The 16472-nt window shown below is 41.3% G+C and overlaps 1 long non-coding RNA gene across 1 annotated transcript; it reads right to left on the bottom strand.

Moving 5' to 3' along the window:
• Positions 1-12944: 12944 nt before the first annotated feature.
• Positions 12945-16377, bottom strand: LOC145859439 (uncharacterized). The gene is made up of 5 exons (XR_014379685.1): positions 15633-16377; positions 15464-15534; positions 13375-13412; positions 13235-13297; positions 12945-13160 (listed from the first exon to the last, which is right to left on the bottom strand). It is a non-coding gene; the product is annotated as an uncharacterized LOC145859439 (long non-coding RNA).
• Positions 16378-16472: the final 95 nt, after the last annotated feature.

Raw genomic sequence — 16472 nt, 5'->3', positions numbered from 1 at the left:
AGTGGGGGTTTATTCGATCACCTACGAATTCTCAGAAGGCAGCCGGACCTTTGGCCCCTCTTTCTTCACCTCCTCTTCAAGCAGATCACGGGGATTGGGCCTGTTCCCGATGGAGCAGCGTATCATTCACATCGGGCTCGTCAGAGTCATGAAAGGAAAAAGAGGATTTTGCAAGTCCATGTTGAGTAATCGCAGTCCTGATGTCTAGAAGTTATTTTCGGTCATAAGAGACGGTAGTGGCAACATTATGTACAAAATAAGTAACAAACAACGCAAATAAGCAAACAAACAAACACAATCATCTGGGGGCATGTAAACAGGTCAACATTCACAAGGATTACCGACGGATTACCAGGACGTGTACTGCTTGTATGCGCTGACCAACTGGCAAGTGTCTTCACTTCACTTTTCTGGTTTGTGTGAAATCGTTAAGAACAATATAAAACCAGTCTGCACACCACCAAGGTATATTGGTTTAGTCTTCACTCTTGGTTGACAATGTTGGGGGATGGGTAATGTATTGATGCTCAAGTGACAAATCAACACAAATTTGTTTCTATTTGTCTTTGTTACTTCTTTTTGATATTTATTAGTCTTATTTTTGTTTATATTTTTAAATGTATATAGTTTTAAATGTTAGGATTATTTATTTGTGTTGTTCCAAATGTCTGAATAAAAATTACAGTTAGTACAAGCTAGAACCGCCACTGAGCATAAGCCATCGGTTATCACCACATACAGTAAATCTGCAAGATCGGCTGTCTGATGATAGTCAGTTTTGGGCATTCAGAAATCATTTGTGGAGCACTATCCAAAGGAAGTGGGACAACATTAACTTTGAAATCCAGTACAACAACATCCCAGAACTGGATATGGTTGTGTTGCTACAGTTGCTCAAATGTTGTAGTTCTTTAATACCAGTCCAGCCTGAAGTCTGGGATTGAGTACACTGGACTGAATGACATTTTTATTATTTTTTATTTATTTCACCTTTATTTAACCAGGTAGGCTTGTTGAGAACAAGTTCTCATTTGCAACTGCGTCCTGGCCAAGATAAAGCAAAGCAGTTCGACACATACAACAACGCAGAGTTACACATGGAATAAACAAACATACAATCAATAATACAGTACAAAAGGTCTATATACAGAATGTGCAAATGAGGTAGGATAAGGGAGGTAAAGCAATAAATAGGCCATGGTGGCGAAGTTGTCCACAGGACATTGTCCTGTGCACCCTTCCCTTAACTCTAACCTTAGCCAGCTAGCTAACGTTAGACACCTTGCTAGAATACGTAACATTGTAAATTTATAATATTCGTAATATATAATACGAATTGTAATTCGTAACATAACATACAAAATGGGTGATGGACATCCAAAAATGAATACATACCATAAGAAACGTAGCATATCAAACTGAAGTACTTGGGAGTATGGCTGGACGGTACACTGTCCTTCTCTCAGCACATATCAAAGCTGCAGGTTAAAGTTAAATCTAGATTTGGTTTCCTCTATCGTAATCGCTCATCTTTCACCACAGCTGCCAAACTAACCCTGATTCAGATTACCATCCAACCCATGCTAGATTAATTTATAGATCGCAGGTAAGGTTGCTCTCGAGTGGCTAGATGTTCTTTACCATTCAGCCATTAGATTTGGCACCAGTGCTCCTTATTTGACACATCACTGCACTCTATACTCCTCTGTAAACTGGTCATCTCTGTATATTTGTCACAAGACCCACTGGTTCGGGCTTATTCATAAAACCCTCTTAGGCCTCACTTCCCCCTATCTAAGATACCTACTGCAGCCCTCATCCTCCACAAAGAACACCTGTTCTGCCAGTCACATTCTGTTAAAGGTCCCAAAAGCACACATCCCTGGGTCGCTCCTTTTTTCAATTCACTGCAGCTAGCGACTGGAACGAGCTGCAAAAAACACTAAAACTGGACTGTTTTATCTCCATCTCTTCATTCAAAGACTCAGTCATGGACACTCTTACTGACAGTTGTGGCTGCTTAGCGTGATGTATTGTTGTCTCTACCTTCTTGCCCTTTGTGCTGTTGTCTGTGCCCAATAATGTTTGTACCATGTTGTGTGGCTACCATGCTGTGTTGTCATGTGTTGCTGCAATGCTATGTTGTTGTCTTAGGTCTCTCTTATGTAGTGTTATGGTGTCTCTCTTGTCGTGATGTGTGTTTTGTCCTATATACAGTGGGGAGAACAAGTATTTGATACACTGCCGATTTTGCAGGTTTTCCTACTTACAAAGCATGTAGAGGTCTGTAATTTTTATCATAGGTACACTTCAACTGTGAGAGACGGAATCTAAAACAAAAATCCAGAAAATCACATTGTATGATTTTTAAGTAATTCATTTGCATGCATTTTTTTGCGAGTACTATTTAATGAAGTTGCCAGTTGAGGACTTGTGAGACATCTGCTTCTCAAACTAGACACTCTAATGTACTTGTCCTCTTGCTCAGTTGTAATAAACTTGGATTAGCTAACACAACGTGCCATTGGAACACAGGAGTGATGGTTGCTGATAATGGTCCTCTGTGCGCCTATGTAGATATTCCAGCTACAATAGTCATTTACAACATTAACAATGTCTACACTGTATTTCAAATAGATCAATTTTATGTTATTTTAATGGGCTTTTTTTTTCTTCTTTTAAAAAAAATGACATTTCTAAGTGACCCCAAACTTTTGAACGGTAGTATATATATATATATATATATATATATATATATATATATATATATATATATATATATATATATATATATATATATATTTATTTATTTTTTCAATCCCAGCCCCTGTCCCCACAGGAGGCCTTTTACCTTCTGGTAGGCCATCATTGTAAATAAGAATGTGTTCTTAACTGATTTGCCTAGTTAAATAAAAAAAATGGAGTGTCTTGGTTTAAGTATAGACTAATACGAAATGCTCTGAGACCAAGTTGGCCTACAAGCTTTCAGAATACTAACAGCTACATTGTGCTTGTTGTCTGCATGCTTTCTTATCTGCCTATAGGCAAACTGTACCTTCTGTAGTGACCTTTTCTCTAGTTCCATTACTCTAAAATCACCCTGTATAGGTTTCATTATTAGGTTTTATGATGCTGACATGTGGTTAGATGCACCTTGTATAGTTCTATATTACATTAACTTATGTTTCATAGACATAGAGCAGAGTCCTGGACTTAATTGCACTTAAATCCAGACAACTGATTTAGATGCATGGACATGTTTTTATATACACTGAGTGCACAAAACATGACATAGTTTTCTCCTGGATTCACCTGGGCAGTCTATGATCCCTTATTGATGTCACCTGTAAAATCTACTTCAAATCAATTTGTATTGGTCACATACAGATGGTTAGCAGATGTTAATGCGAGTGTAGCGAAATGCTTGTGCTGTCACGCCCTGATCTGTTTCACCTGTTCCTGTGATTGTCTACACCACCTCCAGGTGTTGCTTATTTTCCCCAGTGTATTTATCCCTGTGTTTCCTGTCTCTCTGTGCCAGATCATCTTGTATGTTAGTCAAGTCAACCAGTGTGTTTTTCCTGTTCTCCTTTTGCGTTTCTCTTTTTGAGAGTGTTTCCGGTTGTGAACCCTGCCTGTCTCTGGACTACTTTCCCGCCTGCCTGATCATCCTGCCTGCCCTGACCTTGACTCTGCCTGCCCTTCAGTGCCTTTTGGACTCTGAACTGGGTCTCGCCTTGTGTCATGATAGTGCTTCTAGTTCCGACAGTGCGGTAATATCTAACAAGTACCTAATACACACAAATAAAGGGGTGAATGAGAATATGTACATATAAGTATATGGATAAGCGATGGCCGAGCGGCATAGGCAAGGTGCAGTAGATGGAATAAAATACAGTATATACATATGATGTGACACATGTTAACATTATTAGTGGCATTATTTAAAGTGACTAGTGATCCATTTAAAGTGGCCAGAGATGTAGGCAGCAGCCTCTGAGTTAGTGATTGCTGTTTAGCAGTCTGATGGTCTTGAGATAGAAGCTGTTTTTCAGTCTCTCGGTCCCAGCTTGATGCACCTGCACTGACCTCGCCTTCTGGATGGTAACGGTGTGAACTTGGCTTGGATGGTTGTCCTTGATGAACTTTTTGGCCTTCCTGTGACATCGGGTGCTGAAGGTGTCATGGAGGGCAGGTAGTTTGCCCCCGGTGATGCATTGTGCAGGCCGCACCACCCTCTGGAGAGCCTTGCGGTTTAGGGCGGTGCAGTTGCCGTACCAGGCTGTGATACAGCCTGACAGGATGCTCTCGATTGTGCATCTGTAAAAGTTTGAGTTTTGGGTGACAAGCCAAATTTCTTCAGCCTCCTGAGGTTGAAGAGGTGCTGTTGCGCCTTCTTCACCACAATGTCTGTGTGGGTGGACCATTTCAGATTGTCTGATGTGTACGCAGAGGAACTTAACTTTCCACCTTCTCCACTGCTGTCCCTTCAATGTGGATAGGGGGGTGCTCCCTCTGCTGTTTCCTGAAGTCCACGATCATCTGTTTTGTTGACGTTGAGTGAGAGGTTGCTTTCCTGACACCACACACCGTGTGCCCTCACCTCCTCCCTGTAGGCTGTTTTGTCATTGTTGGTAATCAAGCCCACTACTGTTGTGTAGTCTGCAAACTTGATGATTGAGTTGGAGGCGTGCATAGTCACGCAGTCGTGGGTGAACAGGGAGTACAGGAAGGGGCTGAGCACGCACCCTTGTGGGCCCCCAGTGTTGACGGTACCCTGCCACATGCGTCTCGTGTCTGAGCCGTTGAATTGCGACTCCACCATGTCCCTGTACTGGCATTTCGCTTGTTTGATTGCCTTACGGAGGGAATGACTACACTGTTTATATTCGGCCATATCCCCAGACCTCTTTCCATGGTTAAATGTGGTGGTTCGTGCTTTCAGTTTGGTGCAAATGCCACCATCTATCCACGGTTTCTGGTTAGGGTAGGTTTTAGTAGTCATAGTGCGTACAATATCTCCAATTCACTTCTTTATAAACTCATTCAACGAGTCAGTGTATAGGTCGATGTTGTTCTCTGAGGCTGACCAAAACATATTCCAGTCCGCATGCTCAAAACAATCTTGAAGCATGGCTTCCGATTGGTCAGACCAGGGTTGAATGGTTCTCTTTACTGGTACATCCTGTTTGATTTTCTGCCTATAAGACAGTCGGACCAAGATGGCGTCGTGGTCGGATTTGCCAAAGGGAGGGCGGGGGATGGCTTTGTATGCATCTCGGAAGTTAGAGTAGCAGTGGTCGAGTGTATTACCCCTGCATGTAGTGCAATCAATACGCTGATAGAATTTAGGTAGCCTTGTTCTCAAATTTGCTTTGTTAAAATCCCCTGCTACAATAAATGCAGCCTCCGGATATATGGTTTACATAGAGTTCAGTGAAGTTCCTTGAGGGACATCTTGGTGTCTGCTTGAGGGGGAATGTACACAGCTGTGACTATAACTGACGAGAATTCTCTTGGTAGGTAAAATGGCCGGCATTTGATTGTTTGGAATTCTAGGTCGGGTGAGTAGAAGGACTTGAGTCCCTGTATGTCGTTAATCATGAAGCATACACCCCCACCCTTCCTCTTCCCAGAGAGGTGTTTATCTCTGTCGGCGTGATGCATGGAGAAGCCCGGTGGTTAAACCGATTCCGACAACATATCCCGAGAGAGCCATGTTTCCGTGAAACAGAGAATGTTACTTTCTCTGATGTCTCTCTGGAAGGCAACCCTTGCTCGAATTTTGTCTACCTTGTTGTCAAGAGACTGGAGGCCGCTCCATCTGCCACTTCTGCGGCACAGTTATTTTGGGTCGGCTACTGTGATTAGATCCACTGTCCTGGTTGGTGATCCGAACAAGGGATCCACTTCGGGAAAGTCGTATTCCTGGTTGTAATGTTGGTAAGTTGCCGTTGCTCTTTTATCCAATATTTCTTCCCGGCTGCATGTAGACTTAAGATTTCCTGGGGTAACAATGTAAGAAATAATACAAAAAAAACTAAATACTGCATAATTTCTTAAGAACTCGAAGCGAGGCAACCATCTGTCGGCACCATCTTGAAGTGGAAGATACGGGTTAAAGAAAGATTTTTAAGCCTTGAGACAATTAAAACATGGATTGTGTATATGTGCCATTCAGAGGGGTGAATGGGCAAGAGAAAAGATGTATGTGCCTTTGAACGGGGTATGCCAGGCACACCGGTTTGAGTGTGTCAAGAACTACAACACTGCTTTCCTTTTCATGCTCAACAGTTTCCCGTGTTTATCAAGAATGGTCCACCACCCAAAGGACATCCAGCCAACTTGACACAACTAGGGGAAGCATTGGAGTCAACATGGGCCAGCATCCCTGTGGAATGCTTTCAACACCTTGTAGAGTCCATGCCCCGACGAATGGAGGCTGTTCTGAGGGCAAAAGGGGGTGCTTTCTGGGCACTTGTTAAACTACATTTGGGATGGATGAAGGATAAATAATTCAAGAACTAGCTTTTCTGTTCCCCCTTAGAAGGAAAATGTACTACTAACATAGCTATGTGTACACATTTTATAACACAGGGTTAAAGTTTACACCCAAGAATGACCGGAACAGTGAAAAGCAAATCACTTACTGTAAAAGTAATTTGCCCTTCTCAACCACACCACTGATGCAGTTATCAGTCAAGACTCTTAAAATACATTTTCTATCAGCAAAGATACAAAGAGAGCAGATTACCGTCCAGTGATTAAACCACTGTAATTTAGACCTGATTGAAGAAAAGGCAATGATTGATTTTGCCCCCCACACCCCCTTTGTCAAAACTCCCCAGTCATTGGGTGACCTCATTCATGGTGGCATTTCTCAGGTATGTTTTTGCACACGTCACAGTTTAACATAACTCCCCATATCTGACCATGATCGCAGAAGATAAATAAACAAATTTGTGCAACAGGCTATGTTTGTGTTATACTCAATTGGGTTTTTAAAAAAATGCTGTTGTATACTTAAACTATTTACTATATACACTACATATACAAAAGTATGTGGACACGCCTTTAAATTAGTGGATTCGGCTATTTCAGCCACACCCGTTGCTGACAGATGTATAAAATCGAGCACACAGCCATGCAATCTGCATAGACAAACATTGGCAGTGGAAATGCCTTACTGACGAGCTCAGTGACTTTCAACGTAGCACCGTCATAAGATGCCAACTTCACAGTTCATAAAATGTCTATGCCCCAGTGAACTGTAAGTGCTGTTATTGTGAAGTGGAAACATCTACGAGCAACAACGGATGTCGATTATGGCAGCCCCCCGCACCTCTGTGATTCAGAGGGGTTGGGTTAAATGAGGAAGACACATTTCAGTTGAATGCATTCAGTTGTACAACTGACTAGGTATCCCCCTTACCCAATGGCAGCGAGCTTTATACCACTTGCTTATGGTGATCTTAGGCTTGTGTGCGGCTGCTTGGCCATGGAAATCCATTTCACAAAGCTCCCGATGAACAGTTCTTCTGCTGACGTTGCTTTCAGAGGCAGTTTGGCACTCGGCAGTCCCGTTCTTCGAGCTTGTGTGGCCTACCACTTTGAGACTGATCCACGTCTTCAGCGCCCGGGGAACAGCAGGTGAACTGCCTTGCCCAGGGGCAGAACGACAGATTTTTACCTTGTCAGCTCAGGGATTCGATCCAGCAACCTTTTGGTTACTGGCCCAATGCTCTAACCATTAGGCTACCTGCCGTTGAACTCTGGAGCAGTGGAAATGCGTACTCTGGAGGGATGAATCACACTTCACCATCTGGCAGTCCGACGTACGAATCTGGGTTTGGCGGATGCCAGGAGAACGCTACCTGCTCGAATGCATAGTGGAAACTGTAAAGTTTGGTGGAGGAGGAATAATGGTCTGGGGCTGTTTTTCATGGTTCGGCCTAGGCCCCTTAGTTCCAACAAAGGGATGCTACAGCATACAATGACATTCTAGATGATTCTGTGCTTCCAACTTTGTGGCAACAGTTTGGGGAAGGCCCTTTCCTGTTTCAGCATGACAATGCCCCCATGAACAAAGCGAGATCCACCAAGAAATGGTTTGTCGAGATCGGTGTGGAAGAACGTGATTGGCCTGCACAGAGACCCGACCTCAACCCCATCGTACACCTTTGGGATGAATTGGAACACCAACTGCGAGCCAGGCCTTATCGCCCAACATCAGTGCCCGACCTCACTAGAGTTCTTGTGATTGAATGGAAGCAATTCCCCGCAGCAATGTTCCAACATTTAGTGGCAAGCCTTGCCAGAAGAGTGGAGGCTATTATTGCAGCAAAGAGAGGACCAACTTAATATTAATGCCCATGATTTTGGAACAAGATGTTTGACATGCTTTTGGTCATGTAGTGTATGTAAGGTAAAGTTGTGTGTAAGAAGTTAACCTTTTTAAATTGTTAAATATGTCTAGTGAGATCTATCTCTCTTCAACATCAGATTTGCAACTTTTCTGTTCACAATCAAGATCTGTCTCTTTACACTACACAAGTATCTCTCGGACCTTGTTTGTGTCGTCATAGTAGTGTAAAGAGGCCATTACTATACATGGGACAGGCCTGGCATACAGACCTACCTTTGTGCTGAGTACATTGACACAGCCTAGCTCCCTCCCTGGGCCTCCCCGGGGCCATAGTGTGGATGACGTGCCACTGCCCTACTGGGGTAGATGTGATGTTCAGGGGGGTGAAAAAACAAACATGTTTGTGGGACCATTTTCCTCCTCCCTCTCTGCTCTCTCTTCTCCTCCCTGCAGAACTGGTAAACCTTTGCACCTCAGACTGTCATTCCACTTTAGAAGAGAATCTGTATTTACACTGATAAAGAGGTAGATTTTCATTGTTGTTAAAATGAACCTGAAGGAGAGGCAGAGTGAGAAATGCACTGTATGAGGGATTGTGGGTCATCAAAAGGTTTTCTAAAGTTGTTTTACAGTAAACATCCAGGGAAAAACACTTGTGTCCTGAACAAGCGTGGTCTGCAGTTAATTTAAATGTTTATGCAATAATTATGAACTGATTCGGCACGTAGACCTCACATACTCAGGAATAGACCCAACACTCCACATTTCTCTGATAGAACCTGGGAAAACAGATCATTGGGAAGATCATTTCTATTTCACATTTCTGAGGACTTTTTTTTTTTTTTGCCCAGAGGCTACACCATGGTACTTTACATGTTTGCTCAGCATGTTTGCTTGAAAAACATATTGGAGACTCCTACTAGTTTCTATAATTTTTGGTGGGTGCAGATGGATGCCAAAAGATACACATACCAACAACAACAAAAAAAATCACATAGAAATGTATATATTGCAGGTTAGTATTGAATGGAATCATGAGAAAAGAAGTTGGCCTATTTTGTAGTGTGTCATTATTTAAAAAGATATTTGCAACAGTGGAAATTTGGAGTAGGTTTATTTGTAATCAAGTTCGCCCACTCCTAAGTGATATCCTGCCAAAAGAGAAGTTTGCATAGTGCAAACATGTGCCAAGAACACAATGACCAAATACGGTTGATAAACCGGTGAAACGTCAGCCAGAAGTCCCAAATATGAGGCAGGATTTTGACTCTGTATACAGTACAGTACATGGGTCATGTTCATTATGCACCAAATGGAAAAAAACGTAAATGCTCATTCTCATGTTCTGTTGCAAAACGTTTTAAAGAGCATTCCATTGCATGCCCTCATAAACATGACCCAAATCCCTGAGGCTCATGTGACATCTGGTAATTGCACTTTTAGGAAGTTAAATAGAAGAGAGATATAGTTGGGGGCGGTCAAATATATTTGCTTTAGATGTCACAGGCGTGGATAACGCAAGGGAAAAGTTACCCCCCCCAACACAAAAAAGCAAAGGTGAGCAAACCTCTGGTACATAAATTGCCCTAACATGCCAAAGGCTTGTCAAGACAAGAGAAAGTTTAAGGTCTGGTGTCATCTTAGTAAAGTGTCTACTTAGTGACTGCTTCACAATCCTTTTTGAATATTAGATCAAACTTAATCTTTTACCAACAAACGCAACAATAGTAGAGGGAACGGTTCATTTAGTTTCTGTATGAAGCACTTTAGCAACTCAAAGTGTGATTCCATCTATCAATTGGGCTACATCCAAAAACAATATTTACCAAAGTCATCCTGAAGCAAAAATAATTATTAGATGCTGCAACATCAGTCTTTGCAAGCAAAAAGTATACTCTTTCAGGAAAATGCTGAGTTCCTGTAGTAGTGTGATTTGGAACATTATGTACTGTGCTGAAACGGCCACTTAGGGTTTTAGCTCAAGACACATTGAGGGGAGAGAGGGGTATGTGGGATACATTACAGACACATTCAAGCAGAAAACTGAATTATAGGTAAAATGGGGTAAACCAAAATTACATCTCAGACCTATCCTTTCAAAATTCAGTCAGAGCAGTGTTGGATATTCTGGACGGCTGAGTGCATGAATGAACATTGTTAGATAGGAGAGGGGAGGTGCTGTACATTCTTCAACTTTTCCCCGAAAGTGAGTTGCCACTGCTGCGTTTTATGTACATTATGTACATTATGTAATGTTACATAATGTGCAGAAAGGGGAGCTCCTGTGGTTACATGTACCACTAGAAGCTCATGGGATAGGAGCAGTGATAGGCAAGAGCCAAATTTGAGGTCTTGTGAGCGGGAACTTGAACATTGTGCAAGTTTACAGTGAACACAGTCTTAGACAGTAGCTAATAGGCTATTGTGGTTATTTGAGCATAATGTAGGCCTACCAACAAAACCAATGGCGCAAATCACATATTTTCACATGGAAATTGCTTTTATAAAAGTTTTTACATTATGAAGGGCTTGATGTTAATTAACGATTTTTACTTGGTCTGTGACACCATGGGCCAAATAGGTGACTGTAAATTGTATTGTGTTGTAAGATGTAAGAAACCACTTTACAAAAAATATTTATTATTACCATACAGATAATTAGACAATGTACAGTAGGCTACCCCTCTGCCTATTGGCTTATTTGCATATTCAAGCCTGTTTCAAAATACAACACTGCTCCTTTAATTAAGACATGAGCGTTTTACCTGACTGGCTTTTCAAAGACAGCTTGAAATGTAGCCTACACGTTTTGTAGGAAGCAGTAACACCCCATTGCTGACCTATACTTATCTATAACTGGGCTAATAACTCGCTAACTAGCAAAGAATATCAACAAATGTGCACACGTGGGGCTTGTGCGCTCTGATCTGGGCCCTGTTTCAGAAAGCGGGTTTAATGTCAACTCAGAGTTGAAGGAAACTCTGGGTTTTCGGTTTCACAAAGCCAGTTCAGCTTAACTCTGAGTCAGTTACTATGGCAACATACTCCGTGAAGCTGCTCGCTCTGCTCGCTGGCAGGTTTTCTTCAACTAACCCGGAGTTTCTCCTCTTTAGCTGAAGCTTGCAGACTGAAGGTGTCAGACATGGCGTTTCTTTTTCTTGAAGAGCCAGTTGATATTGAAGCACATACACCGCAGAAATCTCAGTCGGGAAAGGGTGATCAGACCCCGCTTGGAGGTTCTATCATTCCCCGATGATTATCCGTTTGAACGTTTCTCTGCACAATCGATCATTCATCTGAACAATATTCTCAGCCCTCATATCGTTCATATGACACATCGTGGACATGCTCTCAGTTTGGAACAAATTCTTTGTGTTGCACTTCGTTTTTTTTTGCCAACAGGAGTTTTCTATAACATCGGTGACACTGAGCATGTTTCCAAGGCAATCAATCGTCTGTCGGGCTGTCAGAAATGTGACTCTTGCACTGAAACGTTTACTATACACTTTGTGGTGTTCAAGTCACAGACCCACAAGACTCTCAAAGAAGAATTCCACAGAATTGCAGGCATCAGTCTAATCAATTATTTATTTAGTATGAAGCTAATCAGTTAATTTTATATATTTTACTGCTTCCATGTGTGATTGGCTGCATAGATGGCACTCATATTCCTATCACAGCTCCCTCAGCAAATGAAGGAGATTATGCGATAAGTCTTTCCACCGCATTAATGTGCAGGTAGGCCTAAATAGTAGCCTTTAGCATTCCAAATGAAAGATACTTCACAATACCACTACTGCAGCTAATTACTGTTCTGCACTGTGAAGATTATATGTGATGCAGCCCACATCATCAGCAATGTGGAAGCAAAGTGACCTGGGTCTGTGCATGACTCGCAAATGTTCTGTGAGTGTACACTGAGCGCTAGATTTGCCCATGGTGAGTTATATATATATATCCTATGATAATCAATATTTTTTCCCCACCTATTGCAACTGAAAATGTACACTCGTAATATCATAGGAGATTGATGGTTACCTGCTCGGTGACCGAGGGTACCCCTGCCAGCCCTATTTGCTGACCCCTTACCCTGATCCCGGCCCGCAGCAACATTATTTGCCTCACTGCAGGACATGAGCCAAGGGTAGAGATGACCATTGGGATGCTCAAGGCCCGGTTCCAGTGCCTTCATAATCTCAGGGTCACCCCAGAAAGGGCATGTGACATTATTGTGGCATGTGTGATTCTCCACAACATTGCCACAATTAGAGGAGAACAATGTCCTACTCAACCAGTGAACGATAATGAGCCTGACCACCCCACGCACCAGATGGAAGAGCAGTCAGAGACACAATATGCTACCATCATTTCTGATGGACCCATCACCTCCCCAGTGTCAAATAAAGACAATGCCTTTCTTTTTATGAAGGCGTCATTATTTCCTGCCAGTGCAAATGCAGTACAGTAGTTAATATTCATGTTGTTCAACCAAGTAAAATCATCCACCTGTGGGCACCTCACCCACCTAACTGATGTGCCACCTGTTGTATTTTTAAAAAAATTATCTGCAGCCTTGTGGTCAATTTCTAAATTACATTTTTTTATTTGTTTCTCTAAGTACAGCTGTTTCACAGGGAACTATAGGAACACAAAAAAATGACATTGAATTTCACAGTGCCAGGTCTACTTAGTTTCATTGTAAGTCATGGGCCAATGCGGAACAACATCTTACTGAGGTAAGTTGTACTGTGGAGGTAGATGGACCCTCTTCCTCATTGTAATTTCCAGCATTGCTCTGTTAGAGAAAAAGGTGCACGTTTTATTATGGTACAACACTATCATCAACTGTTAGCTGTTATTTTTTTTTACCTCAATAGCCCTCTCTGTAGCTTCCCACTCTGTGGCAGCTGACAAGGTGTCTTCATCATCCTCCTGTAATGAAAATGAACAATGTTGGTGTTCTACTCTAACCCATTATGAAAAATCTGTGGAGTACTAAGAGTACTTACAACTGCATGGAGGTCTGTTATGGTTACACCATCAGTAGCTGGTAAAATATGAAAATTAGACAGTTAACTTCTTACGGCTGAAATCCCGTTAACGCGATCGATATGACAACAGCCAGTGAAAGTTCAGAGCGCCAAATTCAAAACAGCAAAACTCTCATAATTAAGATACCGCAAACATACAAGTATTATACACCATTTTAAAGATTCTCATTAATCCAACCACAGTGTCCGATTTCAAAAAGGCTTTACAGCGAAAGCCCACCTAACGATTCTGTTAGGTCAGCACCTAGTCACAAAAAAAAACCAGCCATTTTCCAGCGAAAGAGAAGAGTCACAAAAAGCAGAAAGAGAAAATGAATCACTAACCTTTGATCTTCATCAGATGGCACTCATAGGACTTCATGTTACACAATACATGTATGTTTTGTTCGATAAAGTTCATATTTATATCCAAAAATGTCAGTTTACATTGGCGCGTTATGTTCAGTAATGTTTTGCCTCCAAAACCTCCGGTGACTTTGCAGAGAGCCACATCAATTTACATTAATACTTATCATAAACTTTGATAAAATATACAAGTGTTACGCACAGATTTAAAGATGCACTTCTTCTTAATGCAACCGCTGTCAGATTTCAAAAAAGCTTTACGGCGAAAGCAAACTTTGCAATAATCTGAGTACAGCGCTCAGACATCAAAACAATCCATTCAGATACCTGCCATTTGAGTCAACAGAAGTCACAAATACCATTATAAATATTCACTTACCTTTGATGATCTTCATCGGAATGCACTTCCAGGAATCCCAGTTCCACAATAAATGTTTGTTTTGTTCAATAAAGTCCATCCTTTATGTCCAAATACATCCTTTTTGTTCGCGCGTTCAGTCGAGTAATCCAAATGCACTGTGCTCGCGCAGTAAGTTCAGACGGAAAGTCAAAAAAGTTATTACAGTTCGTAGAAACATGGCAAACGATGTATAGAATCAATCTTTATGTTTTTATCATAAATCTTCCATAATATTCCAACCGGACGATTCCTTTGTCTTCAGAAATGAAAAGGAACACACCTCATGGGAGCGTGCACGATTGAGCTCATGTCATTTTCTCAGTCATCTGACTCCATATGCTCTTATTCTCTCCCCATTCACAGTAGAATTATGAAACAACCTTCTAAAGACTGTTGACATCTAGTGGAAGCCTTAGGAAGTGCAAAATGACCCCACAGACACTATACTGGATCGGCAATCACTTGAAAAACTACAAACCTCAGATTTCCACCACTTCCTGGTTGGATTTTTTCTCAGGTTTTTGCCTGCCATATGGGTTCTGTTATACTCACAGACATCATTCAAAGTTTTAGAAACTTCAGAGTGTTTTCTATCCAAATCTACTAATAATATGCATATCTTAGCTTCTGGGACTGAGTAGCAGGCAGTTTACTCTGGGCACCTTCTTCATCCAAGCTACTCAATACTGCCACCCATCCATAAGAATTAAATAACTTTACCCAGAAAAGCGCCCCAACTAATTTGAATTTTGTTTTTACAACAGTGTGCAGGCCACATCCCAACTTCAAATATATAACTCGGAGTTACCTTAAAATAGATTGATGTCTGAAGGACAACTAAGAATCTGAAATAGTAACAGCAGTCAATTACAAAGAATTGTACCGCTACAAGAAAATCAGTGTGCCAAGTAGTGTCTAAGATGGATGGGTGGGAATCACTGAGGTAACACTGTGGCAAAAGGATGAATGTACATAGATTATTAATTTGAATAACTAACCTCTTATGTAGGCCCTTGTGTCCTTCTTTTCAGCCCTCAGCCTTTTTTCTATTGGCTATAATGTCCAGTAAGCACAACATTTGGAGACTTGTATGTATGAAGGAATTTAGGCGTTACTTTTAAATAGACAATATTAAAATACTGGCAGTGTTGGGACGGCTGCAAAATCGAACTTTTTTTTGCTTAGAAAATTTCACTAACTACTTAAATATATCACATGTTGAATGTAGCCACTGAATGCTGTTTAATTAGGTAGGGTAGGCTAAACAACATCACAATTGCTTGTAATGAAATTATACCTTACCTGTTTGAAGTATATTTTTATATTTCATCTTCAGTTGATGCCAAGTACGTTTTCTGCCTGTTGGATTGCACCTGCATAAATATTAAACACACACACACACTATATAAAATGTTGAATAAGTGGAACACTCGAGATACAACTTCTTTTTTTTTTTTCAATTAATACTCACGCATTGACTCGGTCAGCAATTTTCTGCCACGCCAGCTCACGTTCTTTGGCTGCTGCTACTGTATTGCTTTTTTTCTTAAATATATATTCATAATCTGCATACGCATTCATTAATATTGATAACTCCACTAGGGAGAAGTAGGAGGTTCGAGCCATTTTTTTCTTCTGTGATGATGAATCATGTTATCTGCGTTCAATTGATGAGGGCTTTTTATCTCCTCATGCACGTGCTTTACTCAGGGTTAATTTAATTCAGTTGATTGAACTAATCGTTATCAGCTGTTCTGAAACCGAAAACCCAGAGTTTGACAGCTCAGAGTTCGTCAACCCAGAGTTCAGGTTTAAACTGAGTTTGTTAAACCTGCTTTCTGAAACAGGGCCCAGGTGCGACAAAACCAGGGCCTGTTGATAGTGTTAAGGCAGAGCAGTGCTTTATTATGGACAGACTTCTCCCCATTTTAGCTACTGTTGTATCAATATGTTTTGACGAAGACAGTATACAATCCATGGTTACTCCACGCAGTTTAGTCACCTCAACTTGCTCAATTTCCACATTCATTACGACCTTTCCCAAATACAATGTTTATAGTTTTGGAAATATTTAGGTCTAACTTATTCCTTGCGACCCATTCCCGAACCAACTGCAGCTTTTTAAGTGTTGCAGTAATTTCAGTCGCTGTAGTGGCTGACGTGTATAGTCATCCGCGTAATATCGACTCACTGGCCTTACTCACAGCCAGTGTGGATCACATTTAGCCACTTATGCAACTTATATTGAAGACTTAACACATTTTGTATGATATTTTGCATGACTTAATTCGTGTTTTATGTCCAGAATATT

Source organism: Salmo salar, chromosome 12 (genome assembly GCF_965601325.2).
Source record: "Salmo salar chromosome 12, fSalSal1, whole genome shotgun sequence".
In the NCBI taxonomy this organism is placed as follows: Eukaryota; Metazoa; Chordata; class Actinopteri; order Salmoniformes; family Salmonidae; genus Salmo; species Salmo salar.
The sequence above is the reverse complement of the archived record's forward strand: the minus strand, read 5'-3'. Positions and strand labels throughout refer to the sequence as shown.